The sequence below is a fragment of the Suncus etruscus genome, chromosome 3, assembly GCF_024139225.1.
Source record: "Suncus etruscus isolate mSunEtr1 chromosome 3, mSunEtr1.pri.cur, whole genome shotgun sequence".
Lineage (NCBI taxonomy): Eukaryota > Metazoa > Chordata > Mammalia > Eulipotyphla > Soricidae > Suncus > Suncus etruscus.
In genome coordinates, this window is record NC_064850.1 from 34,128,604 (window position 1) to 34,141,005 (window position 12,402).

General features: G+C 40.4%; 1 protein-coding gene and 1 non-coding gene across 2 annotated transcripts in view; one reads left to right on the forward strand and one right to left on the reverse strand.

The window, feature by feature from the left end:
- EFCAB11 (EF-hand calcium binding domain 11) overlaps positions 1 to 12,402 on the reverse strand; it is a 189,901-nt gene that overhangs the window by 50,054 nt on the left and 127,445 nt on the right. The window lies entirely within an intron of this gene.
- Positions 8,933 to 9,062, forward strand: LOC126004965 (small nucleolar RNA SNORA72). The gene has a single exon (XR_007494165.1). It is a non-coding gene; the product is annotated as a small nucleolar RNA SNORA72 (small nucleolar RNA).

Genomic DNA, 12,402 nt, shown 5'->3' on the forward strand with positions numbered 1-12,402 from the left:
AAAATGATTTTACATATTAACCAAAAATATTCTAAGATCTGAAAAGAAAGATAAGGTTAACTATGGAAGCCTAAAAAAATAAGGTATAAAAATAAGTTTTACATTTCACATATTTTGAATCATTTTTTAGGGTACAACTGGTAAGCTACAGAACAGTATATATGATAAGTTACTATACAATTTGTGTCACCTATAAGCCATCATCTTAACTGTTGATCCTATGATTTGGCCATCAAGACAATTTCAATTGCTATATAAGCTTTGACTGCTTGTTCTGAATTTTTAATACATCACTGATCAAGGGCCAAAAATGAACATCTCATGACCTTTACTACCATGACCTGCAGACCACACTTTGAGGGAATCAGGACAGAGAAAAACCATTGACATTTGCTCATGCATAGCATGAGATACCAGAGTGATGTGGGGAGTAAGCAGAAGAAAGGAAGAATTCAAGGAGGGCATATAAGTCATTCAGAGCTTGAAGCAATGGATGGTTGATGCTGCAAGCTGAAATATGTTGGGATGTGTTAGGTTTCAGACTCAAGAGTTATCCATTTAAATTGAGTCACTCAGTTAGGATGAGAGTAGGTATGTCTGGAACTTAGGGAAAGAACCAGTCCTTCCACAAACAGAGGTGAGAAGAGAAGAGACTAAGCAAAGGGAAAAAAGCTACTTTGCCACAGATGGTTCTGGCATATGCCCACGAGGCTGAGCCTTGGTTTAGTTATTGCAAATGTTCCACCAATAAGCTAAAGCAAGGACTACATCCTCACCTTTGATTCCTTCATGCAAGACCTGCATACAGAAGCACTTGCTACATATGCAATGGATCGATGAATCAAAGACAAGCTAGCTATAAATATTACAGCATTTATTACTCCAGTACTAAGATTTTTGGGGCACTTTAATTTAATGAAATACTTAATGATGATCTGAATGAATAATTTACTTCTTCCGAACGAAGAGTGACACCTTCAGTGAAGAGAGGTTTTAACTGTTTTTGTACCATGGGTCCTTGTGGCAAGTTTGATAGATTTTATGTTAAATACAAAAATAAATCCAAGTGGATTAAAACAGGTATAAAGGCTAGCCAGAAGGTACAGTGAGTAGGGCACTTGTCTTGCATGTGATCAGCCTGGGTTCGATTCCTAGCATTCCAAAATGGTTCCCTGAGTCTACTCAGAGATAATCGTAAATAATGAGTCAGAAATAACCTCTGAATACTCTTGGGTATGATAAAAAAAAAAAACAACCATAAAATGAGGTATAAATGGGTGGGGAGGAGGGAGATTTGGGACATTGGTGATGGGAATGTTGCACTGGTGATGGATGGTGTTCTTTACATGACTGAAATCCAAACACAATCATGTATGTAATAAAGTTGTTTAAATAAAAAAATATATTTTTTAAATTATCAATGATCTAGACAACAAAGGGATAGTTGGTGGGCAAGTTGGATACTTGCCTCAAATGCAGTCAACTTGGATTTGATTTTTGGCATCCCTATGGTTCCCAGAGAACCTTCAGGAATAATTTTTAAAAAATATTTTATGTTTTATTATAGCACGATGATTTACCAAGTTGTTCATAATATAGTTTGTTCAAGCATTAAATGTTCAAACAGTAATCCCACCACTAGTGTGACCTTCCTTTACCAGTGCCCCAATTTCCCACGCACCACTCTACCCTGACTCCTCGTAGGTACAAATTTACTTCATGTTGTTTGTTACAATACACAGGCAAATAGAAATATCAAAACTTTGATCAACAAGGGTCTAGTTGAAATAATTGTTGTATCTCTCCATTGTGCTATTAATGTCTGTGTCTAAGAATTTCCTGAGCCGTGATTGGTGCCAGTTGAGCCTTCTCTATTACTGTGTAGGCGCACTAAGCTTGGCAGATTTCTATGGAACTTTCCCATCAAATTTCCTGTGATACCACTGGGCTGACACTACTAAGAAATAATGAGCTGTTGCACAGCTGCATGGTCCAGGGTCTACAGATCTGAAACAAATTGGGTGGCTTGGCAGCTTGATAAGGTTAACTTGTGGAGCTGGGCCATTTCTGTTGGAGGGGGTGGGTGTGGCTTTGGGCTCCTGTGGTTCACGCAGAAAGGAAAATCTGAGAAGGCCCCAGAGCAGTGCAGACCAGACTACATGGAAAGAGTCCATGACTGTGATTTTATTCTGGAGCTTAGTAGAGAAAATGGGCCCTTCTCTGTCAGGAAGATGGCAAGGGTGAGGGTGAGAGGGATCCTTAGTTGTCCTCTATTTTGAAAAATATACCATGAGTATTTTCTGAGTGCAGAGCCATAAGTAAGCCCGGGGCAACTTTGTCTCAAAACAAAACACATTGCAGCAATGATCTAATATAGGGGTGTATCATGACAATAACTAGCAAGATCAAGGGATCAAGGAAAAAGCCCAAGTGTTGGGGTACATGCCATGCATATGAAAAAACCCAAGTTTAACCCCCCCATTATGATCCCTGAGCACTGCTGAGTATAGGACTATAGACCCCCAGGTACTGCCAAGTTGGGAATCTCTGACTAGGGACCTCTGACACCACTGGTCTGAGCAGTATCACTGGACACTAAAATACTAAGATACTCAGAGCACTGAGTATCATGAGGAGTGGTGCCCAGCACCTCTAAGAACTGGCTAGGAGAACTCTCCCCAACAAAATACAAGATGTAGGAGGACAGACGGCATGGGAGGAGTCAAGGAATGGAACTCACTGCAACTGCGAAGTAATGAAGTAAACTACTCCATACTCCCATGACTTCTACTAGAGATGGAACCCCAGGTGAGTACTTCATTGCTAACATCCTGGCCCTCATATATATTTTCTCTGGCTATTATTACCATACTATATTTTATTTTTCTCATATCCCACAAACAACTGAGATTTTCTAAGTCTATCCCTCTCCCTCTGACTCATCTTACTCAGCAGAATAATCTCCATATCCATACAGGTATAAGCTAATTTCATGACTTCATTATTCCTAATAGCTGTGTAGTATTCCATTGTATAGATGTACCAAAGTTTCTTTAGCCACTCTTCTGTTTTCAGGCACTTGGGTTGTTTCCAGATTCTGGCTATGGTAAACAGTGCTGCAATGAACATAAGAATACAAAGGGCTTTTCTACATGGTATTTTTGGGTTCCTAGGAGTACTAATGCTTGATCATATAGAATCTCAATTTATACCTTTTGAGAAATATCCATATTGTTTTCCAAAAATGCTGTACCCAGTCTACATTCTCTATGGTGTTTCTTTTCTCTTTTAAAAATTATTTTATACAAATACATGCATTGGCGCCTAGTAATACAGCAGATAAACACTTAACATGAAAGAGAAAAACCTAAAAACAGAGCTTGAGGTGTCTTAAGCCATGACAAAGCACTGGGGGGCATAAGGAGGGGAATCTAATAATGTCAGTATCAGACAGAATAGGCAACTGCACCTAACTTCCAAAGCATCACTTTGCCATCAAACTTTGAAGTCCACGGGACACTAAAACCCAATCCTAGCCTAGTTACCATCAAGAACACCACGAATCACTTTACCTTGATAGCATCAGTCAAAGTTCTTTCAAACAACTTATATAACCTCCCTCTTCTGTTTGTTTTTTTTTAAGAACCCCATGTTCACTAGGAATTTGGGCATAAGGCTAGCATAGAACTGACCAAGTTTGAGTCCCAATTCCATATGGTCCCCCAAACATCACAGGGTGCAGTCCTGGAGGCCCCTGAAACTGCCAAGCTAGCCAGGATATCCCCACTACCACCTCCTCAGGCACTTGTGCTGAACTGATGGCCAAATGGGCCAGAATAACACACAGGGCCCTGAAGAGTGCCTAAGGCCTATTCAAAGGCCCCTGCTCCCCAATAAAGCAAAAAGAAAACAAAAAGACATAATAGATGAACATTTTCAAAACAAATCAAGGGTATTCTTGACTCTTTCTCCCAAATTGTAACTTCTTGCTACTGATGCCACAATTTGCTCCAAGCATGCAATAGGGTAGATGGATGCTTACTGCAAACACAGCTGTAGTTCTTGAATGGCCCACTAGATGGCAAGTACTCCTCCAGGGGCAGGAGTTGTATGTGGCAGAGAACAAAGACTCAAATAATAACATGAAAAGTAACACTGATCTTATAATGCACTAGAGAGAAGCAAACTCCAAGGAGGAGCAGAGATACTGAGACCAGGAACAATGGATAAGGCAGACTGAAAGAGCAAGCACTAGGAAGCTCTAGAAAGCAATCCCTGTGCCATCTGGGGGAAGAGCATGGTTGGCAAAGGGTAAAGTACAAGGAGCATACTTGAGTATGTTTGAGGAAAAGTAGGAAGTGTGGTTGAAGCAATGTAAGGAAGCAAGAAAGAAATAAAGGATGTGTATGTGTGTGCATGCATGTGTGTACACACAGATTACCTGAGCCTACTGGCCACTGTAAGAACTTGGGCCATTATAAGTAAGATGAGAGATCCTGGAAGGTTGGGAACATAGAGGGGCCTGACCTAGGTGTATTGGCAAAGAATCCCTCATTCTGAGAACAGAATGCTGACCAATCAAAGCCTTTGATTGGAAGTGTTGGCTGGAAGGTCAAGCTGGCAAAGCCTGAAGAGAGTCCAGTATAGAGACACTGATGTGGTTTTTGAGAGATGGGTAAAAAGCATGTGCCATGATGGCAGGGGTATTAGTGCAAGCACCACACAAGATGGTGTGGCCACTTAATGCAAGTTTGGCCAAGAATATGGGAAGTTTGGCAATTCTGTCTGCCTGGGATGCCCACCAGAGGCCCATTGAGAGAATGAAGTGAGAACCCTCAAAACAGCAGATGAGTTAGAGAACCCACCTTACATGTCACTAATAGCAATGGGTTAAATAAGAGACAAGACATTATAAAACCATGGACAGAAGAGCAACTACATGGAGTTAATCACCATGCTAACAGCCAACATAGCCTGCAATATATGAAAAAGGAAGTTTCAGAATGGATCCATGCATTTTCATGACACTAGTGTGCATCCATCAGCCACACACTTGAGTTTCCTTTCATACTCTTACATACTCTTACACCAATATGGTCTCAAACATGCAGGAAAGGACCAAGAAGACCTGAATTTTCCCCAAGGAAATCTGTACATGTCTCTTCTCACTATCTTCTAGCCAGTCATTGTTCTTTGGCATGCCAGTGGAGAGCAAAGTGGGGTCATTTCATACATTTTATGGCTACAAACCATGAACTGCACCAGCCAACAGACAATAGAAGTTAGACTTTATTGTGACAGCTCATTCTTCTGCATAGGTAATGGGGCTCCCTCCATTGTGGCAGAGTAGCTCTTACAGATAACATGATCCAGATCTCTGTAATGCTAATTTGGCAAGGATAGCTTCCAGACCCAAGAGAACATGAACAGGTGGTCCAGCTGACCGAGTGGGTGTGATGGCAGAGAGAGAACCGAGGGCGGGGGGATGTCACTCAGAAAGTCAGCCTCTCTCTTGTCTGGCATTTTTCCACATGTGAAATAATATCCAGTCTAAAACAATGAACGGTAAGTGGCCATTAACATAATTACTTGTTGGATGAATGATGAATGAATGAGCAAATGAATGTGCTACATGTGGCATCTCTTTATCTCAATGAAAAGGAAATCCTAAGCAGTTCTCTGTGGAATTCTTTGCTTCAAAGCAGGCTGCAAGATCTAATGGTGACCCCTCGGAGGGTGCCTGGCCTTCAAGTGTGTGTTAGGAACACAGGGTGAAGAAAACCTTGGCAAGAAGCGGAAAGCAAAGGCCCTATCTTGACCGAAGGAAACCTCTGAAAAAGGTTGTATTTCCGATCACCATGGGACATACACTGCCTTGTAACGTTTATTTCTTGGAACAGCAGAAATCATTTCATCCAGGAGAACACAGTAGGGCTTAATTATTTTTTTCCCTTTTCTAGATTCTCTGCCAAGTACCACAGAGTAAAACAAAATGACAGTGTGGGGAGACAGCTGCTAAGTAATATCTTTGTTGTATTTCTAGTAAGATAGCTACATCATTTCTGTCGCCAATGTATAGCCATATTAGTTCTGAAATAAGCTATTATGGTTTTTCCCCCCTCAGTGGACTCTGACTGCTATAAGCAATACATCATTTCTAATTGTAAATGTGTTCCTCTTATCCCCCAAAAAAGTTTATTCCTCCTGGGATAAACTTTTAAAGACTTCTGAGCACTGCTACTTGAATTGGAAGCCAGTGGTTTGATGTGTCTTATGAGATTTGAGCTTAATTTGTCCCCTTTTGAGAGGCCAGGTACTACAAAGAAGAAATGAGGAAGGTCTTGGCAGGGGCAAAAAATTTAAGGAGTAAAATGATCACAGGGGGGAGGCAGAGAGAGTTGTTTGGACAGAGCACACAGGTGAAGGGTACGTTTGGAAGGTGATCTCACTAGTGTGATACCAAACAGAAAAATCAATTTGCCCTCTGCACCTTGTAACAGCAAGGTCTTGGCTAGAGCTGATCTTGACGATTTAGCAAATCACTGGGCCAGGAGGAAGAAGAATACAGAGGACCAGAAAGAACCTGGGAATGAGGAGCAGAGCTATGAAGGCAGCTAAAGGCTCAGCTTTAGGACAGGAGTAAGGTAATGGACAATGCAGCCCCATGTTCCATTTCCAACATTCTATCTGGTTACCAGCATTGTTGGAAATTATTCCTGAATACAATATGTTCTGAGCACAGCTGGGTATGGCCCCAAAACAAAATAAATTCTGAGATCTAGACCACATAAAGGGGTGTGGTCAGGTCCACAGCAGGTAGAGGGGGCTGACATCCATTCACAGCTGTGGTAGAAACCGTTGCCTGAGACTGTAGTGGGCGGGAGAACTGCACCATCACCCCTGGGACTAGAGGGAAAGAAAACTACGTTGGGGTACAGTGGTCAGTGACTGAGCAAAATCAGTCCATTCTCCTCCTCCCACAGACCACCACAGCTATAGTAAAGTAGTCCATGGAGCAGGAGACAAATAACACTGTTGCTTAGGTGCTTTCTAGTTTCTGGAGAAATGGGACACTAGGCCATCTACAGAGTATTAAGGAAGAGCTGGGTAGGTTTCTGAGGAAAGAAGCCCACGTCTCAACACGCATCTGCAGGAACCATGAAGGGATGGCTGAGTGGAAGTAGAAGGACTAGGTGGCACAGAGGGCCCATAGACATATACCTGTGTTTGCTGCCCCCGCTGCTTCTGTTGCCAGCAATTAGCAAGCAGGAAGTAAGTGGAGTGTTGAAGGTGGGAGTGATGGAAGAACGGGGGTGGAGGTGGAATGGGAAACTGTGGGTACCTGTTGAGAGGTTGTTAGATCACATGCTCAGTACATAGACCAAGAAGAGAGGTTTTTATCCCTATGCCTGTGTTCCAGATGGCTCTGCTCTTCTGTGGCTCTCTCACTCCATTAAACCAGAAATCTGGCCCAAGAGGATGTCCACTGATGGCTTACACTATTCCCCCAACAACCTTTAGCCCCATTGTGGGTACTCAGGGCCTGTTCTCTGACCACACAGCCTGTTGCCCACCTACAGGCCTGTGCAGTCCTCTTCCTTTTGTGTGCTGAAGACTCGGGATGGACGATGATCAAATATAACGGCTAGCTGTTCACTCATTTCTGTGTGAGGTTCTCCCACCCCTAGGAAGAGCAACGCTAGATATAAGAGGCTGGCATGCCCACATGCAATAATGACACAGGTCCCCTCAGCCAGTTTCAGATTCTAAATCCAGACTTTCCCTTCTCCTAACTGTACTGTCTCTGCCACAGGTGGAAGGCTAAACACAATGGATTTAAAAGGCTGCCTTGACTCTGTGTGTGTGTGTGTGTGTGTGTGTGTGTGTGTGTGTGTGTGTGTTTGCCTTGCACAGGGCCAACCTGGGTTTAATCTCTGGCATCCCATATGGTCCTCAGGCTAGGAGTAATTTCTGAGTGCAGAGTAATTACAGCCAAAAGTAATCTCTGAGTTACACAGAGCCAGGGCTAAGAACTCTTGAGTGCCATCAGGTGTGGCCCCAAAACCAAAACAACTATATAAATAAGGTTTTCCTCAACTCATAATTTGTTTGGTGGTGGTGGTGGTGGTGAGGTTTGCTCAGAGTTTATGCCTGGCTCTGTGCTCAGGGATCACTCCTGGCAGGCTTGGAGGACCAACCTGGCAGATTAAATGCATGCAAGGCAAATGTCCCACCTGCTGTACTATTGTTCCAGCCCCTTGATTCATAATTTTTAAATACGGGATTTGGACAGCCATTGGCACTCTTTCTCCAAGCTGTCCCAGTGGTGGAATGAGTCAGTGAAAAAGATTATGGAAGGTCTATCTGACTTCTAAGTTAACATAGCAAAATAACTGTGTTTGTTAAAAATTTTGGTTGCACTACAAGTGCAACAGCCTTTAGACTCAATCCTACATTAAGTTCCTCCATGATTGAGGAGTTGAAAATAAAAATTTAAATTAAAAAACCCTTTAAGATATTTTCCACAAAACCACCAAAGTATTGGTGTATTTATTCTCTATTTGCATATTCCCGCCATCAATCCATTCTGGACTTTGCCCTACATCCCTCTAAACAACACTGCTTGACCACTGGAAGGCACTTACAAAAGATGATCAGGGAGGGAAGAGAAGATGCAGCCATTTTTTCTTGCTTCCTTCTGCTATGGCTTCCTTAGGCTGCTTCCCTCTAAACTCTCCCCCTACCAAGTGGGCTCTCTCCACAGCACCTCCTGTCCCTCCACTCAGGTAGTAATATTACTCCCTTATTGCTTCAGCACTGGGAAGGCCAACAGTTCCCAAGTTTCCAAGAACCTTAAATGATGTTGTTGGACCTTTTTTAACAAACCTTTTTTAACAAAAGCATATGCTTTTGTTAAAAGTTCTTTCAACTAATACAAATCTTGCTGTTCTGATCTGGTAATAATGAGGACAGGCTAAATATTTGTAATAATAGGATCATGTATGTGTCCCTAGTCCTAAGTCTTTACCTATGTAGGTCTAATCTTATTGCTGGTGACAAATCAAAGCCAAATCAAATCAAAACAAAACAAAATCATTCAATTAAAACCTCTTTGGTTTAAGATTCTAAATAGGATTCTATTATCTGCTAAACTCAGATTGAAAACATTGTCACAAGAAAGAAAGGGAACTCTGTAGGTTAAAAAAAGCATAATAGCTTCCAGGGATAAGTGACTGCCAAGAATCTGTGATTTAGTTGTTGTGAGATTGTAAAACTGAGTGGGACAGGTGCCATAAAATCTGGGGGTGTGAGATTTCTATATGAAGAATTTTAAAAGGGATGGATATGCCCCACAAAAAAAACTAAAAAACAAAAAACAAGGGTGAGATAGGGTGACATTAGTTCCATCTTTTTCAACTCAGGTCAAACCTCAATGGCCTATGACCATAAGGTAGCCTATAAGGATGTCTATACTTGATTAGCATCTGACTTGCTCTGAATGTTGGAATGAGAATTGTTACTTCCAAAAAGGGAGGTACCATGTTCCCTGACTTCAAATTACATTACAAAGTAACAGTGGTTAAGAGAATAAAAACATGTAATCTATGATACAGGAGTAGAGATCATACAATGATGGAGAAAAACATCTTTTCAACAAATAATACTGGACTACTATATAATAATAGTTAATAATAATAATAAAACTAGGCTACTGCTACATGCATAAAAAAGAAACTATTATAAACCAGTTCACACCAGAGCCTTTGCAAGACAGTGACTCGAATTGACCCAGCTCTTGGTGGACTTTAAGGAAAAACTATCAGACCAGGGAGACACCATCCTGTCACCATGAATAAAAAAGACACCAATAAACCAAAAGGCAAAATGTCTCAATACAATGTCTTTGTGCTTGGAAGAGCACAAAAAGCAGCATCCCTACTTGAAGGTCAACTTCATTAAATTCTCCAAGAAATGCTCAGAGAGATAGAAGACTTATTTATAAAGTCAAAGCTTGAAGATATGGCCAAGACTGATAAGTTCCACTATGACAGGAAGGTGAAGAATTACATTCCTTTCAAAGTAGATAAGAAGTAGGCAAGAAGACCCCAATGTTCCAAAAAGGGCCCTATCAGCTTTTGTCCTGTTTTACTATCAATATAGCCCAACTACAAGAAAGAACTCCCTGGCCTGTTCCTGCCAAATAATTGGGAGATATGTGGTCTGGTCTATCAACCAAGGATAAGTAATACTATGACCAGAAATCAGCAAAGCTAAAGGAGAAATATGAAAAAGATATTGCTGCATACTATGTCAAGGGAAAAAGTGAAATGGAAACTCAAATGATAATGCAAACAATAATGTGAATAAATAAATTAGTCTACAGCCAATTAAAATATTTTACACAGTATATAGCACACATACAAGCAATCTAGCAAAATCAAAAGAAGACATATGCACATCATACATTTGGGAAGAAGTTAATATTCAAAATATTTCTATGAGTGGGAAGGTTGCACTCGTGAAGGAGGGTGTTTTTTTTAATTGAAACCCAAATACAAACATGTTTGTAATCATGATGCTTAAATATATTATAAATAAATATTTCTATAAAAAATTGATTGTAAGAAGAAACAATGGAGAAAATCAAACACCTGGAGATTAAACAATATGCTACTCAACAACAGTTGGATCAAAAAGCAACTCAAGGAAGAAATAAAAAGATTCCTTGAGACAAACGATAATGAAAAGACAACTTGTCAAAACTTGTGGGACACAGCGAAAGCAGTAATTAGGGGGAAACTCATAGCAATACAGGCTTATGTTAGAAAAGAGGAAAATAACAAAATCAACAATTTAAAGGATCACCTTATGGAACTAGAACAACTGCAGCAAAAAAATCCAACCACAACGAGAAGTCAAGAAATAATAAAAACCAGAGCAGAAATAAACAACATAGAAACCAAGAAAACAATACAAAAAAATCAATGAGTCCAGGAGTTGGTTTTAGACAAACCACTGGCAAGACTCACCAAAAAAAAAAAGAGGAAAATCACCCAAATTAATAGGATCACAAATGAAAGGGGAGAGATTACAACAGAACCCCAAGAAATACAACATATCATGAGGTCATATTCTGAACAACTATACTCAGTTAGGCTAGAGAACCCAGTAGAAATTGACAGATTCTTGGAAAAATACCAGCTACCGAGACTAGAATCTGAAGATCTAGAAAACCTAAACAGTCCAATCACTTCAGAGGAAATCAAAGATGTAATTAAGAAACTCCCTAAGAACAAAAATCCAGGTCCAGATGGTTTTACAGGTGAATTCTATCAAACATTCTGAGAAGACTTATCCACAGGCTCTTCCAAACCATAGAAAAGACAGGAACCCTCCCCAACTCCTTTTATGAGGCTAATATCACACTCATTCCCAAAGACAGCAAAGACAGCACCAAGAAAGAAAACTACAGACCAATCTCACTAGTGAACATAGATGCAAAAATTCTCAACAAAATTTTAGCAAACCGAATCCAGCACTACATCAGAAAGATTATACACCATGACCAAGTGGGTTTCATCCCAGGGATGCAAGGTTGGTTCAACATATGTAAATCAATCAACATCATACACCACATCAACAACAAGAAAAACAAAAACGACATGATCATATCAATTGATGCAGAGAAAGCATTTGACAAAATTCAACACCCATTCATGTTGAAAACACTCAGCAAAATAGGGTTAGAAGGAACCTTTCTCAAGATAGTTACAGCTATCTATGAAAAGCCCACAGCCAACATTATCCTCAATGGAGAAAATTTGAAAGTATTTTCACTAAGGTCAGGAACTAGGCAAGGCTGTCCACTCTCTCCACTCTTATTCAATATAATCTTAGAAGTCCTAGCAATAGCAATCTGACAAGAGAAGGGAATCAAAGGAATCCAAATTAGGAAAGAGAACTCAAACTATCCCTCTTTGCAGATGATATGATGATATACATAGAAAACCCTTAAGAGTCCACACTAAAACTTCTAGAAATAATTAACCAATGCAGCAAAGTGGCTGGCTACAAAGTGAATACACAAAAGACATTAGCATTTCTCTAAACAAATAATGAAGTAGAGGAGAGAGATTAAGAATTCAATTCCATTTAGAATAGTAACAAAAAACATTAAATACCTAGGGATCAACCTTACAAGGGAAGTGAAGGACTTATATCAGGGAAACTTCAAAACACTTCAGAAAGAAATTGAAGAGGATCTAAGGAAATGGAAGAACATCCCATGCTCATGGGTAGGTAGAATCAACATAGTCAAAATGACTATCCTATCCAAACTCCTATATAGATTTAATGCAATCCCCATCCAAATTCAGACATCATTCTTTAAAGACTTAGAAC